Below are 23,281 nucleotides of genomic sequence, written 5' to 3' on the forward strand. Positions count from 1 at the left end.
GTTTCTATTTCCATGGCGATTTTCCACCTTGTACCACGGCGGTGAGAAGCCAGTGAAACAGTAAGACAAACGAAAAGGAGATACATCACATTACATTACATTACATGTCATTTAGCTGACGCTTTTATCCAAAGCGACTTACAATAAGTGCATTAAACCATGAGTCCAAACTCAGAACAACAAGAATCGAGCAAGTACAATTTCTTCAATAACGTTAAACTACAGAGTACTATCCGTAAGTGCCATTTAAGTGCTACGAGATAGAAGGAGAGCCAGCCATGAGTGAAGCAATCAAACGGACAATGAAACGGAGGGATCTTGAGAAATCCAGAAGAAACGTAGAGAGAGAGAAATGGAGTGTTAGGACATCTGCTCACCCAAGGGGCCTCCCCTGGTCTAGTCTATGTGTGTGTGTGTGTGTGTGTGTGTGTGTGTGTGTGTGTGTGTGCGCGCGCCTGTGTTTGTCCAGGCGTCAGTACACCTGCACAGACTGAGTGGGTTGGCTCAGTGGGCTGGCGTGGAGCTCTGTGGATCCCCCTCCAGGCCAGCTCTCTCTCAGGCCCTGACAAGGTCAGCCTCCTACCGGGGGGGGGGGGGGGGGGGGGGGGGGAGGACTGTGTGAGGGCGACGCTTCAGCATGACCACCGGGGCCTTAGCTGCGGCTTGCACGCAAAAACACACACAATCGCGAGTGCAGACTCCCCAGAATGAACTTTAACACCGATACGTAATAAGTCGCTAACTAGCACGCGCTGATGGACACAGCATGTGTGTAGCAGGCCTTTACTCTGCAAAGAAGATAAGAAAACTAAAAAAATAGAGATGGAAATAGTTTGGATTAGCTGACAAAGAAACTTCAGCTCCCGGGCTTAAGAGGATGAAGGGCTAGCTCGGAAAGAAACAAGGAGACCTGTGTGCTTGTTTCAACTGCTAGCTCCGTAGGATGTCCACTCCGTAGCTATCCATGACCGGGGTCTGCTTACCCGGGTGGCGAGGCCCAGGGTGGAGAAAATACACGCGTCGCGCATGTGTACGCACGCGGGAAGCGCAGCAGGGAATACCGCTAAAAATAAATAAAATAAGGTTGCAAATGTAAATTTCAGCGCGAAAAAGAACAACAAAATAATGCAACACCTTGACAAGTGCAAAGGTGGCGGCCGCTTGAAGCGAAACCTGAGATGATGAGAATATCAATCTTCTGCTTCACTCTGAGTTTCTACAGGCAGACGCAGCGAGCAGTGGACGAGAGATAAGCCTGCACGCCCGGCAGTGGAGACACCTGAAATGTACTGGAGCAATTATCCACTGCCACTCCTCCGCCATTCCCCATCTCCACCCACTGCTGTCACGCCTGTCATCAACACTGGTGTGTGTGTGTGTGTGTGTGTGTGCGTGTGTGGAGCAGAGGCTGATCAGCCACCAGAGCCCACAGTGTTGCTCTTTTGTTGCTCTTTTCCAAGCCGGCAGCCCCTTTTGGTTTCCTCGCGACAAGACCTTGTGTTGCCCCCCCCCCCCCCCCCCCCCCCCCCCCCCCCAGCCTCTCCCCTCACCTCCTTTCTCCCTTCCACCTCCCTCCCTCCCAGGCGCTGGGTGGAGAGGGAACAGTCAGTGCTCTCCAAACACAAGGACAGAAGCTGCCAGCAGGTAGCCATGGCAACAGCTTCTCTCTCACCCGCCACTTCCCCGCTCGGTAAAAAAAAAGGAGAAAAAAAGGGAGTGTGGAAAATCGCAGGGCCCCTCTTCTCCTCTCGGCGCTCTCACACAGTCCAAATTAGACGGGTCACAGTGTTTTCCTGGCACCCGTTTAAATAATCACAGAGATGGATGTGCGCGCGGAGGGAGAGGGAGGAAGAAAGGGAGGTGAGGCGGGGGCACGGCGAGGAAGCAGAATGGGGGTGTTAATCAAAAAGAAGAAGAAAAAAGACTCACATCGCAGCACAACAAATGATTTCTTCTCCCAGACATAAGGCTGTGGTGGGTGGAGACGAGGATGCTTGAGATATACGCGAGCCTTATTCTGTGCACGACAACTTATCTCGCTCCTGTGGAGAGCTCGGAGGGAGGGCTCGGAATCATTTCGATTGCCACGAGGAGGCGAACGTCTGGGAGGCGAATCAATTCCTTGTTTCCGAGCTGAGGGTCCACTGCGGCTTGTCGCTGTGTGTCTGAACACATATCGGGGCAGAGGACACCAACAGTAGCGCTCCTCCAGACCTTTACAACTCTTGCACGCTCATACTTCGCAGCCGGCTGATCTACTGTACAGAACACTTCTTATGGTGCACATGTTTCCTAAATTTCGACAGCAAGCTGTTGCTAAGCTCTCGGTGTCCTCCCGATGGGTTATGTGTCTATGCAGAGGTGCTGATATTGAGAACAAGGAACTGTGAGATGGAAAACCCAGAAGTGTTTTCTTTTCGCGAGCCGTGCTTCCAAGGGCCCGCTCCGGCTTAATAAGCATGCTAGCTTTTGAAAATAATTCCAGCCCGCTTATTTTCTACTTGATTTAACCCGCGCAAGCCTTCCCCTCATCAGGCCAGGGTTTTTGATAGTGAGCCAAAGTAAATCAGTTTCCCTTTTTCTTTTGCAGCAGTATGTTGAGCCTGCACCGGCAGCAGAGAGACAACTTTAAAATACAGCCACGGGATTACATCACGGCCAAACAATGTCTATTTTTAACACTGGCTGAAGTTTTTCTTACTTCCAGGAATTTCCAAAACAGGAGAAATCTGAGCGGAATTAAAGTGCAGTCATACAAGCAGGGTCAAGGGATTAAATAGACCGTCCAGGGGTGTTTTGAATTGTGATCTACGGGGGTTAGGAGTCCATGTAAAGTTAACGAGTCCCTGGTTTAATCTTTTCTAATAATAATCAGATTTATGAATATACGTCATTGCCTTTTATAATGAACTGGCTTGAAATGCAGTTTAGTTTGGTCCCTTTGTAATATCCTTTCAGAGAACCCTCCTACATGTGCTCAGCGCATCGGAGTTGAACGGTGTCAATGGTGACACGGTGTCTCACTACTGGGACTCTCTGAATATGTGAGGGCCATGACACCATGTTCAGGTGCTCCCCCGAATCTCTTAGAGACACTAAATCATGTCGGCTGTGTGTGTGTGTGTGTGTTTGTGTGTTTGTGTGTGAATGTCTGTGCTCTCTCACAAGCTTGCTTGACTTCCCCACATTGATACCAGATGGCCCTTCCCATCACGGCCAATGGAGGAATTCAGCTGGCAGGACCCCTTCTTGTTCATGGTCAGTGTGTCCATGTGTGTGTGTGTGTGTGTGTGTGTGTGTGTGTGTGTGTGTGTCCTACCCCGTGCTCTTCCTCTCCCACCACACACTGACCTATTTGTATTCTGGGCACAGCAGATGAGGCTCCAGGCCCGCTGCCCTTGCTCCCCTCAAGCCCGTCCCCCTCGGGAGGGCATCTGTGGGTCTGCGCCGGGCAGATAGGGCAGACCCATCATGGCACCGCTTTAAAGACCACCTCAGTGGTCCGCGGAGAGAGAGAGGGAGGGAGAGAGAGATAGAGAACGTGCCTGGATTTGGAAGCACGGGACCTCTGTGTTGGCCCCGCCGAGATGTCCCTCCTTCCATTTCTTTGTCTCGAGCCGTGTTGTTTACTGTCCCGAACCGGTTGTCTGCAGACAAAAGAAATCACCTGATCCCGTTGCGAGTCCACCGAACCCACTGAAAGCCAGTGAGAGTTGTCGAGACTCTCCATCTCACACCGATTAGAACTTATCGCGTGGGCGTGGCCTCTCCAAGACCATGCGTGGTCAGTCCACATGTGAGGTGTGAGCGTATGTCAACTCAAACTGGGCCCATTTGGAAAGCACCCAAGCGTCTCTGATGGAGCCCTATTTCCAACCCCAGGCGCATCCATTCACCCTACAAACACTGTCGACTTGCACACACTCGCGCACTGCAAGAGTGTGCGTGTATGGAAGTCCAAGCACCCACCCACACACACACACACACACACACACAATATCGTGCACGCAGACAGAGGGTGCCGAGCCATAAAGGAATGCAGAGCGGTATAATCACAGCATCATCAGCTCTGTCCTCTGAGAGAGCGGGGCCAATAATGCCTCTCTAATTGAATAACTTATCCACAGCTATTTCCCAGGGGGCCGAGCTGCAAGGCTCAGTCGTGGAGAGAGAGAGAGAGAAAGAAAGAGAGAAAGGGAGGGGCTGGGGGGGCGAACGAAGCAGATCAGCATCCTTCAGAGCACCACAATGAAAGGTGGAGATAGACAAACACGCATAATATTCTCCCGCACGGGCGGCAACTTTTTGTTGTCCTCTTTAACCCTCATAACGCATTCCCAACAACTGAGAAATAAACCGACACAAAATACTTAAAGTCAGAACTGTCGTATCTGATGATTAACCGAACTTCACCTTCTATTAAAACTGAAAGCTCCGTCTTTGTTTCCCTTTTTTTTACAGCATTGTCGAATCTCTCTGTGTGTGTGTGTGTGTGTGTGTGTGTGTGTGTGTGTGTGTGTGTGTGTGTGTGTGTGTGTGTGTGTGTGTGGACGAAAGCCCCTTTCTTATGTGAGGCTGAAAAGCCTCCTGCTGCATTCCCGGGCCTGAGGGCTAGGATAATTCCCCTTAAGACTCACACACACACACACACACGCCTCCACACACACACACACACACTCACACACACACACACACACACACACACACACACACATTCTGGCTCCCAGTTCAGCCACCCTGGGGGTCACTCCGGGGGGGTAACTATACATTCTGTTTTCCTTTCCTCCCATCAGACGGCACACCCGCCCTGGGAGAGAACACACACATGCTGCACATGGATCACGACGTCTCCAGGCGGACGGGCAACGCGTCGGCCGATGCCGCAGCGCTGCAACCTCACAGTGTCCGCGTAGGTTGAGCTGAGCTCAGTGTTTGTTTGTTTGCAGGGCTAACCAGCCGAAGACCTCTCCCGGTGAGCTGCACCACCTCATCAGCACGCATGAAATCTACCCAGGTCGATACCTTTATGCCCACGAGCACAGTTGAAGTCAATGGAATTTTTATTAGGAAACAATAATGGGAGGAGGGGGCGCGAGGTGGAGAAAAAGGAGAGAGGAGGCAAGGTGTAGGGAGAGGTAGTACATTGATTTACCCTTCATAGTTCGTTGCACTACATTTACCCAGCAGAGTGCTCAAATTAGTGCCCTCCAGCTCTCTCCCAATTAGTTTCCACAGAGACGAGGTGTAAAGCCAGTCACTGGCCTCATTACCTCTCCTCTCGCTCCCTCTCTCTCTCTCTCTCTCTCTCTCTTTCGCTGAGTAAAACCACCCTCCAACTCTTCTTTCGTTTCCCTCGCGCTCTCTCTCTGTATCCACTTCAGAATCTCTCATGTCCTCCACTTTTTTTTTTTCCCATTTCACTCCTACCCAGCCTTTATTTGTGCTCTCTGTGTTGGTCTCTCCGGTTCAACATGTGTGTGTGTGTGTGTGTGTGTGTGTGTGTGTGTGTGTGTGTGTGTGTGTGTGTGTGTGCGTGTGTGTGTGTGTGTGTGTGTGTGTGTGTGTTGTTTTTCATCTTCTTTTCTTTCTCCCCCCCTCGTGTTTAAAGTGCGCAGCAGACTGAGCAGAGCAGCATTCATCTCCAGGCACATGAAGTGGGCTGCCAGAGACTCAACTATACCTGATGAAGAATAGATGATGTTTTCCTTTTGTCGCCGTGACTCTGACGTCTGCGGGGTTCTGTAGCTCGGCACATTGGAAGTGAAATGTTGTGGCTAATACAGTAGAGAAATCCTTTCAGTGTCTCCTTTTAATCATGTCCACTCCCTTTACTGGAAGCTGCTCTTCAGCATACAATGCCTGTTTGTGAGTCGCGATCAACAATGAAGCATGTAAAGGGATTCTTACAGTTTACATAGACGTGTTGCTTGTTTTGACAGCCTCTTTATGCATATGCCTTTTAAGAAGTTTTTTTTCCCCTGTGTTTTTTTAATATTCTGACGTGTTTAAATATACTGTATATAGTTGGCATTCTTCTTGTTGTCTCTGGCTGGAATATAAATGCAGACACTTTTCCTGGGGACTCAGACTTCCTCGAGTGCTGACAATCATGTTCGACTAATATGACCAATTTATTTTCTAATAAACCCCACTAACAAAACAATATTGACTGACGTTTTTTTTTTTTTTACACTCCGCATAATTGTCATTTTCTGTCATCACTGCCAGGAGTACAATCACACACCGGTGGGTTATTATGCGTCTATAAAATGCATTAAATTGATTGTTTTTCATAAAGTTTTTTTTCTTTAAGGCAACAAGACACACTCTATAAGGTACACAGAGACTATGTAGAACTTGGGAGCCAATAGGGGCTGCAGCTCATTCTTGCCCTGGAGCCCCCTTGAAGGTTACTCCAGCCCTGGTCTGTTCCAACATAAGGGCTATCGTTGTTTACTCCGGCTACTCAACCTCATACTTCCTGCATTTTTGGCCGTCGCCATCTTGTTTTTTGTGGCAGGTGAATGTCGGAGCCAAGTTCACTTGAATGCTCGACAAAATACAAGGCGACCAAAACGTTACGATTATACTTTCACAAACTGAAAACACACTGTGAAAGGGTCCTGTTGACCTGTCAATCACTTTGTAGCGCCGCCCTAAAGCATACTCTGCTTTATGGTCTGTTTGACTCTAAATCACCATAATCTACTAAATTAACATCATGCTGTATTGAAGAAGACTTGAAACTAGAGATTGAGACCATAAACTCATGTTTACAATGTTTACTGAGGGAATAAATCAGGCGAGAAGTAGAGTCATTTATATAGACTTCTATACAACCAGAGGAGTCGCCCCCTGATGGACATTAGAGAGAATGCAGGTTTGGCCTCCCTTTCTCACGTTTCAGTAGTTGATGATCTGACTCTTTGCCGAGCACCAACATAAAGGCTCACATTTGTAACACTGCAAACTAAGATTGTGAACTGGGCAAACACGATTCCAGCTAAACATCAGCACGTTAGCATCATTATTGTGAGCATGCTATCGTGCTTCCGTTAGCATGTAGCTCAAAGCACCGCCGTGCCTAAACTCAGCCTCAGAGCTGCTACGACATCATGGACAAAGAACATATAGATTCCTCTCTAAAAATAGAACCCAATTTCTTCCAAATACTACGGCTCGAGCACTCTATGCAAAATATACCCTTGGCCTCGGAGCAGGCAAATCTTGCCTGCAGAAAAGCAAACACCTTTACCCAACGATCGCACTCCCCCAGCAATTTCTCCTCCCTCTCCCTCCCCTCATGTATAAACCCAGAGTGAATCTGGGTGAGGTGTCAGCCCAATGCACTGACTGCAACAACAACAACAAAACACACACCCTGTCCACCCCAGACCCAGATGTTCCTTATTGATCCCCCTGTGGATTTGGCTGAATGTAACCGCTCTCTCTCTCTCTCTCTCTCTCTCTCTCTCTCTCTCTCTCTCTCTCTCTCTCTCTCTCTCTCTCTCTCTCTCTCTGCTCACGCTGTTTGCATATATGCATTGCTCTGTGCTTATATGCATGGTCATGCACGGTCATGTTTCCCCCTCTGGGGGTTTATAACGCAACAACCAGCAGCATTTCAGGACCAGTAAACCCCCCCGATTCTCCTCCTCTCTCACTCCCTCGCCCGTGTCCACACAACGCCAACCTCGACAGCCCCTCTTGGTTAATAATGTAGCGTGCCTCGCCGTCTGATGTTGCGTTGGGTTGCTGTGGCACCGCAGAGAGGCTGTCTACCTTTCCAGGAGACGCTGCAACTGGTTGCCAAGGAATTGGTTTCAAGGAGGAGGCGAGGGAGGAGGGGGAGTGTAAAGTAGAGGTCTGGCAGAGACGGAGCAAGAGAAAAACGGCAAAGACAAAGAGAGTGAGACGAAACAGACGGGGAGTGAGAGGGGGAGAAGAAAGAGAGTACAGAGCACAGGAGTTGAGTGAGCCAGCCCAGACTTAGCTCATACTAAACTGTTGCACATCATGCTCAAATCTTTATACATAACAATAACAAAAATACAACAACAAAACCAGACAAAGCAGGTGGGATACTTTGTAGAGCGCGAGAAATACAAGACTTTCTGGTGGTGTTTGTCAAATGTCCTTTGGTGGACTGTGGGTGTTACTGTGGAGTTGATAGGCTCACTGTGTGGATTACACAGACGGCAGAAGGGAACAAAAAAATGAAAACTGGGCACAGCTGAACCAGGAAGAATAAAATGCCCCTCGAATTCTCCAAAAGACATGTTCAGGTTCGTATATCAGCTTTTTTTGGCGAATCCTCATGTCCTCCCATAAGAAAAGACACACCATAAAGTATAAAAACACGCAGTCTGCAGACTGCATTGTGGGTGGATCGTGTCATTCACTGGCTTCACGGCGTGTATTTATGGCATTACAAGCGCAGACATGGTTCCTCAAGGAATTGATGGATTGAGCCGCTTGTCACTGTTTCACTTAACGGTCTTTGCCTACAAACACCAGGTTTATGGCCGCGCGCACACACACACACACACACACACACACACATATCCGCATGCACAGATCCACCATAACTGCTTGATATGTATGGAAGGAGCTGACTCTACGCCTTCGAGCCTCAGCACAATATTTTCTTTTGCGGTGGTTAATCTGATTCTGTAGCAAGGGTAACGCAAGCAGGGTTGTGTCAGAGATGTCTCTTTTTTAACCAGTGAGCTGCTCCTACATCAATGAGATTGTCTTTATCTGCCTGCTTGCAGCTTGGGCTCCGATTTCTGCCCTGTGTATACGGGCGCTGGGTCGTGGGAGGCATGTGGGCGAAGGTGCGTGGCATCCGGCCTAATGCACAGCCTGGAGAGAAATACTAACACTTCACATTCACTGTGACTTCGACACTGCCACAGTTGAGGCTCTCACATTTTGGATAAAGATTCTTTTTTTTCTTTTTTTCCTCAGTGAATGAGTCACAGGTTTGAAAGATATTGCACGGGACATGGTCTTCTAATTTAGTTGTGATGTGAAATGAAAAGAGTGGAATGAAAACCCGATTGCGAGGCATCCATGTGGCGCTGTCAAGCCGCACAATGGGTTGGTGTGCCGGGGTGTCATCTGTCTTAAAATACATTTGAAAAAAAAGAGGCTGTTTATGAAAGTCTTACCACAAAAAAATTTAGAAAAAACCCTGCTCCTCCTCAGACCCCAGGACTGCCTCGTGTTTGACTCAGGATATTCCCCGCTGCACCACATTCCACTCCTGTGCCGTTATTCTGGACCGGGTCCTACCCTCTTCCTGCCAAGAACGCTCCCATAAACACACATCCAACCCTCGAAGTCCTCGCTCTGCAGGGGGCATTCCAGAAGCGTTAGTCCTCTTGAGCCTTTTCTGCACATATAGAGACGCACATATACCGTGCATGCAGACACACTGTACTGGGCTGTTACATTTGCCCTAAAATACAAGAAGAAGAAGAAGAAGAAGAAGAAGAAGAAGAAGAAGAAGAAGAAGACGACCTCATATGTTTTCTCAAGCGCGTAGCCGACCATACAACAGGAATCATGGACTCTCCGGCTGCGTGGTGCCAATCAGTAACAGCGTGCGTTTCTTGCTTTAAGGGGTCACACGTGTCCGTTTTGTCAAATGGGGATCGACTATCAAAGTGTCCATGATCTTTTATAGCCCGCAAACTGTCGAAACAAAAAAACCAAAAAGTGACCGTTCACGTGTTCTTTGACATCACGTTTGCCCTTGACTTCGTAAATCAAGCGTGTTTCCTCGACTCAGTGCAGCACTTTTATGGAGAACATTTGTGAGACGGCTTTTGACTTCATAAAAAGGGGGAGAGACTGTGTTGAAGCCTTTATTCGCTTCATGTTGCTGCCTCATGTTACTTGGCTGTCGTACGCTGCCACCTCCCATTATCCGCGAGGTAATGGAAGGCGCCCCCAGCAACTTGTTGCCCCATTAGAGGAGCCCATTTGAGGCACTTGGCGTCTCTTCTCAGTCGGTGCGGCGTAATGATTTCACTCCCTAATTTGCTGTTTACATTTATTTACTGTATACTCTAATCTGATGCCTGTAGCAATTTGATATTTATTAACCAGTAACATTTTATAATGAACCGACCTCTGTTTCAATGTGCATATAAGGTACAGTAAATCTGGACATAAATGCCTATGGCACTTTCTTAACTCGTACCCCATTGTAGCATTTCTCTCCAGAAATCTGTAGTGCACATATACGGTGGTCAGTGTGTTCAGACAAACTCTTGAGGTGTTCCCGAGTGAACCCTGCACATCAATTATTCAGTTCGATCACCCAGCCGGCTCGCTTGTCTCCGTCTCAGTCTTCCTTCTCGCTGTAGAGGGACCTGCTCTGCCGTACAGGCAGGGAGCAGACGGGGAGGATGAGGGCAGCCCTGTAGATAGCTTGACTGGAGCCGGAAGAGGGCTGGAACAGGAGTGTTCATTAAAGTCGCCCCCAAGAGCACAGGACTAGGAGAAGGATAACAAGACCCTAGGGTGGCTGGCGTGGGCCCTCACTCCTCAAAAACCATAAATGTATTCCCCTTCATCCAGACAAATCCACAGCCTACTGTGTCAGCAAAAATATATATACACACACACACACACACACACGAGCGTATGTGTGTGTGTGTCCACATCCACCTTTGTTGGACTTCTCACTTTTACTTTTTTCCTTATACTTTAGTCATGACTTGAAATATAAGATAGGGAAATATTTTGCCGCAAGCCTGGTTGTTATTTTTTTTTGGGCTACCAATATGAAACGGCAACAATTTACTCTGGAACTATTTTACTCTGCCAAACTTTTGTAGGGCAACCAAGTAAGTAATCATACCAGAATATTATCCAAAACACGTATCACAAACCTTTATTTTAAACTTTATAAAAAAAGAACGTGGGGCACTGACCAACCGTCAGAGTTGGGACTGAGACCAGGTAGACTGGGCAGCATCTATTAAACTTACAAATACATTATATCTTTCTTGATTAGTGTAAAAATGACAACTCAGCTAAAGAAACAGGGCAGATTTGTTATAAATATGACCTTTGAACAGAGCCAGACTAGCTGTTTGCATTTCTTTGGGGCTCCGGCGGTTCAGTAGTAATCAACAGCAAATATGCAAAGCAGTGTTTCCCACACAGACTTTACTCTGGCAGAATGTTTCCATTCTTTATGCTAAGCTAAGCTACTTTAAACAGCTACTGGCTCCAGTTGCAAAGTTATTGTACGGAGTGCTTTCCGCATGGACACAAATAAGCATATTTTCAAATATGTTGAACTATTCCTTTAAGTTACTCTTTAATGCTGTAAGTGAAAAACACTGAATGTCACTTTTTACTTTCATTTTGTGTGGATTTTGGCGGCCCCTGAGGACAACAGTGATTTTGTGTGTTTTTTCTGAGAACCAGGATCCCTTTTCCTGCTGCAGGCGTGTGACACCGCTCGCAGTGCTGGTCCTGGTTCTCCCTGTGCCTCCCTTCCCTCCAGCTGGCCCAGCAATGCGGCCTTGGTCTCTAGCAGCGTGGTGCCGGTATCGGCTCCCAGCCGGGACCTGCAGAGCATTAATGAAAAGCTCTACTCCTGGCTGGAGGAGGAGACACTGTTGGGCATGGAGCTCTCCACCTCCCGCCGGAGCTTCCGACTGCAGGTTTCAGGCGGTAGGGAAGCCAGATCTGGGTCTGTCTGCCCGTCGCTGGCGGAGCCCCCACTAGAGTCTTAACTGGAGGGTTTTGATTTCCAATTTTTGCACTGAATCCGACCCAGGTGGCACCAGCGACAAGCATTTACAATAACTATATGGAAATAGCCAGTCTTCTCTCTGATGGTCTTTACTTGTGTGGGTCACATAGAGGCATCTGCTTTACACTGGGACTATTTCATAACCAGTGACAAGTTCCTTACAATATCTTGTAAACTTGCAAAGCTACTTCCTGATTTATCTTTGACCTTATAGTGAATTTTCAAGAAGTGAAACTACAATTTACTTGGAATGCAGCATGGGATTACGACAGATGTCTTCTGTGTAGTCACTTTCCTTTTTGATTCGACTTGGTTAAAAAAGAAGATTTCACTGCATCCCCGTGTCCCTGCAAAAAAATGTAATGACTAAAATGTAGATGATTGGAATGATGGCCATAGTTAAAACAGGAAGAGGAGGCGAGTGTTCCTTTCAGGTACATTACCTATAAGTCATTTTTAGCTGTAATACAGCAGAACAGGGCAACCAAAATGTGTCGTATGACAAAAGGTTATACACTCAATAGACTCCAAAGATATTTCATACTTTTTCATCCAGATGTTGACTATTGGCCTCCCAATAACTCTCTCCTCTGTGTATCAAGCAGAGGTCAAGCGCAGCATTTAAAAGAGCACAAACTAACCAAACGGCTCCTGAGGGAGGCCCCTCTGACTGACGTATGTGTCTCTGGGGTCCCTGAGATCTAACTGCACAGGGGCCATTGTTCTCCACCTCCCCTGCCTGCCTGCCTGGCCTGTCGGGCCCCTTTCCAGAAAGACCCCCAAGCGACGCCTCATTCGGCCAGGCTGAGCAGTAAGCTGAAATTAAAGCTGTTTCACTGCGGTTAGTTAAATAGTTGGACAGTGAGAGCATGAGGTGGCCCAGAGTCAAGGCTAAGGCTGTCTGGGCTAGTGAGTGGAAATCTCAAAAAAAAAAAAAAAAAGGGCTCAGGTTTGGGGAGGGGAGCGAGGGAAACATGAAAAGTAAAGGATTAGAAGGAACTCTCACAGTGACCTGGTTTGAAGGTTTTCTGAGGTTTTTGGTGTGGAAATGGATGTGGGTGTATTCTGCAAATCTACTAAATGTACTGTCACTGCTCCTTCGCCTGCTTGTACAGCAGCACGCTGGGGAAGGAATGCATTACATAAGATGCTAAGGTATTGGCTCAAGAGGACAAACAGAGAGTTAGCATGTTCAGGATTAAAAGGAAACAGCAGAGGCTGAATGTATTTGTTAATGTTGTACGAATAAATATATACCTTCTGTTCTATGCTCTCCAGCTGCCATACAAAAACATGTCATCCATCAATTCAATTCAATTAATTTCATTTTGTATAGCCCAAAATCACAAATAACAAATTAGCCTCAGAGGGCTTTACAATCTGTACACATACGACATCCCTGTCCCAGGACCTCACATCGAATCAGGAAAAACTCCCCAAAAATAACCTTTCACACGGAAAAAAGGGAAGAAACCTTCAGGAGAGCAACAGAGGAGGATCCCTCTCCCCGGATGGACAGAAGCAATAGATGTCATGTGTACAGAATGAACAGCATTAGAGAGTTACAACACATTCAATGAATATGACAGAAATGTATGAATAATTGTGGTTATCTGGATCGTGGTCCATGCCAGACCACGATCCAGATAACCACAATCCATGAAACAGAGGGAGTAGAGAGGAGGGGGGGGGGGGGGGGGGGGGGGGGGGGGGCACGGAGGTAGGAGTCCGGACCATTATGCAGGAGGCATCGCGAAGGAGCCAATGAGGCATGAGGTCAGGCCCTTGAGGCAGGAGGCACAACAAAGGAGGCAGGGCCAATGAGGAAGGAGGCCAGGCCCAGGCCAGGGGCAGGATGCAGAAAGCAGGGGCAAAGAGTCAGGGGGCAGGGCCCAGGAGCAAGGACCGGATCCAGACAGATAGATAGATATAATTGAGTATCATCTGCATAACAATGAAAGTTTATGGAGTGTTTCCTGATAATGTTGCCCAAAGGAAGCATATATAAGGTAAATAAAAATGGTCCAAGCACAGAACCTTGTGGAACTCCGTGATTAACGTTGGTGGTCATTGAAGCTTCATGGTTTACAAATACAAATTGAGATCGATCTGATAAATAGGATTTAAACCAACTTAGTGCGGTACCTGAAATGCCAATTGACTGATCCAGTCTCTGTAATAGGATGTCATGGTCAATGGTGTCGAACGCAGCACTAAGGTCTAACAAGACCAGTACGGAGATGAGTCCTTTATCCGATGCAATTAGGAGGTCATTTGTAATTTTCACCAGTGCTGTCTCTGTGCTGTGGTGTTTTCTAAATCCTGACTGAAACTCCTCAAATAAACTATTCTGATGTAGAAAGTCGCACAACTGATTTGCGACTACTTTCTCAAGGATCTTAGAGAGGAAGGGAAGGTTAGAGATCGGTCTGTAGTTAGCCAACACCTCTGGATTAAGAGTGGGCTTCTTCAGGAGAGGTTTAATGACAGCTACTTTGAAGGAATGTGGTACATAGCAAAGACACATTAATATTATCCCACAGAGAGGTCATCACCCAACATGTAATAATTGCTGGGTTGTTGTTGTTTTTGTTCAATAATTAGTTGGTAAAAAAAATCTTGAAATGCTGATCATGTTGTCTGAGGGTGAGGTGGCTTGTGGCTGGACTTCAGCCGCAGGGTCGGCAGTGTTTATTGAATTATATAACTGCTTGGTATAAATCTGGGCTAAGGAGCAAGGGGTGGATCCACAAGGTCCCTCGATGCCCCCCATCACGACTAGCTGGGGTTTTGACCACAAGTCCGGCCCACATTCTTTAGCCTCCGCTGGCTGCGTTTGGAAGGGGTTCTGTGCACTTTTCACGGGGGCCGGGCTCTGAAAGGGGGCACAGCACAGTCAAAAAATTATAAAAAACTGAATATAACCACATCAAATTTGTCAGCAGCACGTTTCCCTCACAGATGATTTCATCTCCCTGGGCCCCCGTTGCCTCATCCAAGAGCGCACACTGCAAGCATCATGCATGATTGTAATCCCAGCATCGCTTTTATTTCTCTCTTTTTATGCACACTGGCCGCCGTACAAGAGAAACATTTACCTTAATGTTTCCAGGCCACAGTTACTTGGCCACACGCTACCGAGTGGAATGGAGGAGAGAGAATTCCCAAGCTGAGGTTCCTTTAAATCCATAAGGGGTTCACGCAACGTATATATGGCTCAGTCTTGGGAGAGGAATAGGAGCCAAGACATCTGTGTGACTAGCAAGGACTGCCCCCCCCCCCATCCCTCCCTTTTCCAGAACACTGGGAATGGGGAAACCGAGGATTATCTGGTCACATTGCATATCACGGGCATATATTCTCTGCACAATAGCACATGCCCCTCCTCTCTCCCCCACCCCATTAAGTGCTCTGTGTCAAATGTATTTGGAATAACACATCCCAGTTAGCATGTACTGCTAAATGTGCGCACATATTTGGGAGGTGGAAATCTTGCGTGGACAAGCATTTATAATCGTATCTGGGAATTGTGTAGCAGAGAGAGAAACACTGAGTGAGGGTGTATCTCTCCCCCTACACTAATCTCCTGTGTGTGGATGGGTTTTTCTCTTTTTTTCATTATCAACTATCCACTGTGTTCCTGTTCAGTGGGGTTCTCTGTGCCCAGTTAAGAGTCCCACTAGCCCCAGGGTGAAAGGATGGTAATGGGGATGACAGTGGGTGGGGGAGCGGGGCTTACCCATTTCCTTGCATTATGTTTCGGCACTTGCAATAATGCAGTAAAAGTACAAGATTATTTCATCACCAATTGTGATTTTCACCATGCTTGAAATTTTGACTTTGCAGGGTGAGTAAAAGCAGAGGGATATTTTTGCGGGGGGGGGGGGGTTGCAACGGTGGATTGGGAGATACAGTGAATTCAGCCTGCAACTATGACATCAAGCAGCGCTGCGCTATTGATTTAGAGCCTCGCAGAGATGTGGTCGGTGGACACGAAGGCTTCATCTGATGTTTTCAGAGCATCCATTGTGAAGTGCACGTGCACGCGACAAGAGTCTCTGCTTCTTTTTGCACGCGCACATGGAGCGTACAGGAATGGAAGCTTGTGTTCTCACAATATGTGACCTCCTGTGTCCTAGAATGTTGCCTCCACCCAGCCACACCCCCCTGGTGCACCCACGCACCCACACACACACACACACACACACACACACACACACACACACACGCGTATTCCGCCCTAGACAGGCCAGGTTGCCAGAGCTACACAAACTCCCACCCATTAGCGGCAGGATTCCAGGATAACCATGGCAACCAGTCTCTCACCCCCGGGGAGACGAGCAGTAGAACTGAAAGGCTCCATTCAATTTCCACATCCCAGTACAGCACACACAAAAGGACACACACGCACGCTTTTTTTTTTTTTCTCACGCACACACGCCCCAACACACACTCACTGGACAAGCACACCCGCGCTCACCACACAGACACGGACACGTCCAACGCAAACCCACTTGCTCTAACAGCCTCGCAGTCACTCCAGCCTTCCCTTCGCCTGCCTCCACCGGGGTGAGTGGGAGCTTGTTAGAGAGAGACCGCACACACTACATCCTCTCACCCACGGTACTGGACAAGCACACACACACACACACACACACACAGCGCTACAACCAGCGAAGCATTAATTACACCTCACTCATTGTGATGAGACACACTTTCAGAGCAAAGTCGACAGGCTCTTTATTCCGTGCACAAAGATTTACCTTTTAGTTTTATTTTTCCTCCCTCGTCGAGGCTCTGCACTCGTAAGGGTCACGACTGCGTCCACGGTGGCGGATATATGTGCATGTGCATTCATGTCTTGCAAGGGGTGTTATGTCACATGCAGAGACAAGGGAGGGGAGATTGCTATCAGGTATGGTGTGACACCTCTAGATACACCAACATCATGCAACATCGGTGGCGGGTAAGGATGGTGAAAGCCCACATCCCACTCGAGTGAACGCAGCATGCTCCCTGAGTCTCCTGTGTCTCGACCAGCCGAAAGTGTTCTCCAAGACGAGAGACAGAGAGAGAGAGAGAGAGAGAGAGAGAGAAAGGTTAATGACGCACAGTGGCATATCAACCTCTGGGTATCACAGATGAGTATCACAAGGAATGTGATGGAGAGGTGTATAAAGGGTGTGGGTGAGAATAGAAGTCGGGTCTTGTTGAAAAAAGGATGCAGGTGATGAGATCCTGAGAGGCAATACGCAGGTACGGGCAGAAAGAAAAAGTCATGGAGATACAAAGTGATTGACAAACAGAGCTCAGAAGCGCCATGGCTGTTTTATCATCTGCTGTTCACATCAGAGCCCACACAGGCCATTAGACGCGAGCCCGGCATGAATCAATTTGGAGATGATCTATTCAAGAAAAATCTTGAGAGGGCGAGCGCACAGCACTCAGCCTTTTACCAGCAGTGAATGCTGTTTTTGCCTTGTGTTCTTTTTGTGTGTGTGTGTGTGTCACCTTGGTGGCAGATAGCACGGGGGGGGGGGGGGGGGGGGCGCAGTGTCTTGTTGAGATGGAGGGGGGGGGGGGGTGGGTACTGGGCATGAATTGGGTCAGAGAATAGCGCAAAAGGGTGCGGTGCTGATTGGGCAACAATGTGTGGAGGAGGAAAGGCAGAGAGTGAGAGAGATCTGGAACGAGTGAGGGGATGGAGGAAGAGTGGAGTGAGGCTGGCACTAATGACGGGTGCGCCCAGGGCCGCGCAAGTACAGCTGTCTCCCCTCCTCCCCCCTTCCCCATCCCAGAGTCAAACACAGTCAAACCCAGTGTGTCGGTCCGCGCTCACAGGAACAGCTGGGTGGCTCTGGGTGGAAAGAAAAACAAAGTATAGGAGGACTGCGCATCGCCAAATCGTCATCTCATGCCCAGCAGCTCGGAGAGTTTCTCAAGCACGACCCGGGGATGCTCCGGGGAGACTGGCGGTTCAGAAGAGGAGCCGGAGAGGGTGGCGGACACTTGAACCCTCGGCTCAGACAAATCCCTTTACTTTTCATCGAGTTTTCCAGAGGCTGACGTCAGACTGCGACCAGAGCGCGCCTGAGTCACACCACACACACACACACACACACACACACACACACCACTGCTTCTTTGTGCCCCTTGGTGGCCTCGTGGAAAAAAGATGTGTGTATACACACACACACACATGCTACATGATGTCAGAAGTACTTCTCCAACCTCACCTCACACCCAGAGTCCCTTATCGCTGACATCATACACCCAGGTCTGACGGGGCTTAACCCCGAGCACACAAACAGATAAAGTCAGCTCAAAGACATGTCATTTGCACTTTTATTGGATGGGCCTCCATGTATGAGGATATCTGCCCGTCTGACTCACTCCTTGTCTGTCTGACCACCCCCTCCTTCCAGCCTGCCAGCACTCCTTGTGTCTCTCGCCGTCTCTTTCTCCTCCTTCTCTTCTCGCCTGTGTTTGTCTTTGAATCATTGCTGGGACGTCGTGGTCCAGGCCCAGGCCAGAGATAATGTGATTATAAGGGGTCCCCGGGTGCAAAGTCTCCACTCAGATCCCCAAAGTCCGGGGGACTTTGATCACCACTTCACCGGGGATCTCCAGGTTGGAGAAGGGGGAAAGATCTTCTTGTTACTTGTTTGGGCATTACCTCACATTTTTATTTTAAAGCGTCAGAATGTGTGCACCGGCCCCGCCACGAGATGACTGTGAGCAACGCTCAGGGAGCATTATAGGCCAGGGGGGAATAGAGGATATAGGGCTGTGGCGGTTTAAAGAGCGTGTGTGTGTGTGTGAGACACACATGTACATCAGTAATCCCCACATGTGTGCGTCTAAGGATGCTGTGTATTTTCCCAGGCCTCCAGAGGCCACACAGATGAATGAAGCGTCAGATCTGGTAAGCCGGGCGATGCTACCCAACATGTGCTGCAGCAGCATGGCCCCCATAAAGATTTATTTTTTTATTTTTTTGGAGCGGTATGTCTGCCAGACCGCTGGGAAGTGTATCGGGGGTGTCGGGTGTGTGTGGGGTGAGGAGAGGAAGTGTGTCTCTCGTCAGGAAAAAAAAAAGATGAAGAGGGTTCAGACATGACAAGCGTGTCATTAATCACAAGATCCTCCAGGCGGTGTTCGTGGATCTACCTGCTCTCGATGGAGGGGGAACCCAAAGGACCGGACTGGATGAGAACAGGAAGAGTGTGTGTGTGTGCACGTGTGTGTGTGTTTAGTTTTGTGTTTCTTCCCGCGGATTCATTACTGCAAAATCCTCTATTCCTTCAGCCTTGTGCTCATGGTCATTTACCATGAGTCCTCTGGCAGCTCCATTCATGACAGGTACAGAGAGAGAAAAGCACTCTGTAGGAAGCAAATCGGTCACCATGCGAACTAAAACATGTCAGTGTGGCAGTGCCGTTTGTGTGTGTGTGTGTGTGTGTGTGTGTGTGTGTGTCTGTGTGTGTGTGTGTGTGTGTGTGTGTGTGTGTATGTGTGTGTTCCTGGCCTCTGGGGAGCCAGCTCCTCTCTCTGTATGAGCCCGAGCCCACCTGAGTCCTCCCCCTCTCCAGCTGTGTCCCCTCTCCATCTCCAAACTCCCGCCCGCCCCATCACCCTTATTTCCATACTCCAAATTCAGTAATTCACAAATGTCTGTCTGCAAACCCACAAACCTCCGGTGCCACTCAGATGGGGCCCTGCTCACTGCACAGGACTGTGTGCTCGTGTAAACTTCTTGCGTTTTTTGTTGCTTTTCTCCTTAACACCACACTATCAATTTGAACCTGAAAAGTGGAGCCGTTGCCTGTAGATATTCTGCGACCTGTGATACTTTGTACTGACGGCTGTAGCCCAGCGTTCTCCACTGAAGCAACTCCAGCTTTTAGACTGCGCCACAGCAGCATGAATTCCCATATAAGGCAGGAGGACCCTTTCTAACCTTCTCCCCCCTCCTCCTCCTCCTCCTCCTCCTCCTCCTACTCCTTTACCCCTTCACTCCAGCAACTCACACTCACTCTTCCCTTTCTGCTAACACCGTGCTCTAATGCCCTTAAGACACACACACACACACACACACACACACACACACACACACATAATATCTAATACAGGGCTGCCTGACAGCAACAGTCCTGTGTCAAACACTGGCGGTTTTATCACTTTGAGTGCTGATATTTGTCATTTTGCGTTCTCAAGTCTGTCATTCATACCTGTCTTCTTGCGATGCTACATTTTCTTCCATAGGGTACACAATACAGCAAATATCACAGCTAAGCCTCAGATCAAGCCTCACAATTCCAATGGGAGGGATGAGGAGAGCGGGGAGCAGAGTGGGAGGTTGGGATGGATTGAAAGACGGAGAGAAAGAGAAAGAAAAACACAAACAGAGCTGATAAGACCTTCGGCGGAGGAAGTGTCATTCTCAGCGAATCCCCAGTGGACTCCCATGTATCCTACTCCCCCCCCCCCCTGCAGGATGTGTCCTCGTGTGGGAATACGCAAGGAATGTGGCCCCTTTTGTTTAGTGCGCGATAGGCTCCTGGTTGGCGGCCGCTTGTGTGCGTCTTTACTGTATGCGTGATGAGCTCCAGGCCTGGCAGAGGCTGATCGGAGAGCAACACTCAACAGACCTTTCTGGGCAAGGCCCCCCTTAGGAAAAACAATGACTGGTCTTACGTCTGCTATCTTTCAAAGCTCCTCCTTGGCTGGCAGAGCTGTTGCTGGGCTCTCGCCGTGGTTCATATTCAGAGACTACAGGTTAGACAAAGGGCTAAGGATGCAACAGTGGTTCCCAACCATTTGTATCTGATGTACTCCTAAAGCCCTGTCAGATGAAACTTGCTATTTTAAGCATTTCTTTCATTAGTTTCAGATTTTTTCAACATATTTCCATCAGGCTATCATTCTCATGTTACTATTTCAACTGTTTATTGACAGCCCTAGCTTTTTCACCATTTATCCAGTAGTTTCAACTGTTTATCCAGTAGCCAACTCATCCATTTTAACCATATATCCATTAGGCTACTGTAAACTCTTTCACCATTTATCCAGTAGAAAAGACATTTGTACACTTCCCTTCATAACGGACAGACTACTTGAAATACACTAGTCATCTTTGGATATGAGAGACATATACAGTATGTTATAATACACTTGATACATATGTTCACTAAGGACAAGTAAATCTGTGTTAATATTTGTGAGGCAACTCATTGTATCTTAAATGTAAAAAAGCACATAATCATTTTATATATATATATAAATACATATATGTATATATGTACAATTCTGATGTGTTGTATAATTTGTGTACAGTATATATATATATATATATATATATATATATATATATATATATATATATATAATATTATTGATGAGCTGCTATATTCAAACATTAAAATTTAGTTAACTTCATAGACTGAATAAGAAGTGGACTTAGTCATCATGACGTCACCCGTTTGTTGACTGCTGTTTTGAACCCTTGAGTTTGCCATTTTTGCCGTCGCCATCTTGAATTACGGCCGTGGCCAATAATTTACTAAATTAACATCATGCTGTATTGAAGAAGACTTGCAACTAGAGAGATTGATAAACTCATGTTTACTGAGGGAATAAATACCGGGGGTTTATGTTGATCTGTAACCAATGATCTAGAGATAAAACTGATTGTTTAATTTTGCAGTCATCTAAGCTTCAGACAGCAGAGAGAGGATCCGACTTGAGCATGTGCAGTTAGTCGCCAAGCTAGCTTATTTGCGATTTTTGGAATCGAGTGTGTCACAATTGTCGCCGTTCTCCCCCTACTTTGAGCCTTTTCACATTACTAAATCTAGTAGGGGACACTTTTAAGGGTAGCTAGCGGTTTAACTGTTTATCAATTACTCATACTGTACATTTTAAGAATTCCCCTATTACAATTGCTTACCTATTTCAACAGTTGCTGCGATTTCATCCATATACGGTTAACTACTGTTGTCAACCATTTGTTAATTCATTTAGCTAACTTTCAACTAGCTAACTCCCTCGCTAGCTCATTTTCACGACACTCTCAAAAGCACAACTGGTTGGGAACCACAACATCAAACATACTCCTTCAGTGAACTCAGGAGTATTCATTCCATTCACAATGTGGCTAATTCAGAAATGTACAGTCGGTTGAATGTTTCAGACGCTCTGTAAAAAAGGTACAATTTCACAGAAGATTTTTTAATAATTATTTTTCCCCCAATGGAGACCTGTAGTTCTCTTCGCTCGAGGCGTTAACAAAAATAAAACTCTTGAAAAAAGGTCTTTATATAGACTCATACTGTCGAAGCACACCTTGGCCTTTTTCTTTTTTTTAAACGCAATACTACGTCACTACACGGATACCATTTCAGCTTGAGGCTACGTCCTACACTTGAAGTGCTACCTTGTAGAGCAGGAAAGGAACATGATTTCTTTATGAGAGCTTTTTCTGAGCAGGGAAGCCATTCATACATGAGTAGACAGAAAACAAGACAAGGTGAAGTTTATTGAAGAATTCATGACATTGTCTTTGTTTTTTGCGTAGCCCTCGTGTTGACAGAAAAAAATAAAATAAAAATGGAATCCATCTATTATTAAGTGTCTTTCCTTACAACACAGCGATACTTAGTAGTCAGGATCGGCGCACCTGATGTAAAATAAACACACCCTTCGCTGACCACATTGGATATTGATGAAATGGTCTCATATCTCCGATTAATGGAGATTAAAGGCCATCATTTATTTTGGCACAAAGGAATACAGTGAGGAAACAAGTCGGCCAACTGTCTTATTTTTTTCCTTTTCAAGTTTTTACTGATAATATTTGGAATCTTTTCAAGATTTTGTCTTAATACATACCAGAAGAAAGCTGCAACAGTGTAGTGAAATAGAAAAGAAAAAAAAAGAGGATTACAAATAAACATACATAATGCACCACAGCATTTAGGATGAAATCATACATTTTTCATTCATTCATTTTTTTTTTTTTTTAAAGCAACCACATCTTTGGTTCAAAGGGTCAAGTTATATTCTCAAACAGACACGGTGAAGGGTAGCCGTGTCGGGCTGCGTCCTACGTATCCCTCCCACAGATTTAAAAACTAGTTGTTTGACTGTTCAGAGGTGACTGTTTCTCTATTATTTATTGGTGCGGACCTCAACTGCGTCACCTCGATCCCCAGAAGAAACATTTCACCGTGACGGAGAACGTCAGGGGGACTCTATCACCACGTCAAGCTTTTCATGTGAGTCACTGCAGCTCGGCATCAGATGTATAGGCAAGTGCTCTGGGGGCACACACACACACACACACACACACACACACACACACACACACACACACACACACACACACACACACACACACACACACACACACACACACACACACACACACACACACACACACACACACACACACACGATTGCTCAACACAAAGTTTGCCAATAAAAACTTTACACGGACACTAA

The sequence above is a fragment of the Cyclopterus lumpus genome, chromosome 21 (assembly GCF_009769545.1).
Source record: "Cyclopterus lumpus isolate fCycLum1 chromosome 21, fCycLum1.pri, whole genome shotgun sequence".
Classification (NCBI taxonomy): Eukaryota; Metazoa; Chordata; class Actinopteri; order Perciformes; family Cyclopteridae; genus Cyclopterus; species Cyclopterus lumpus.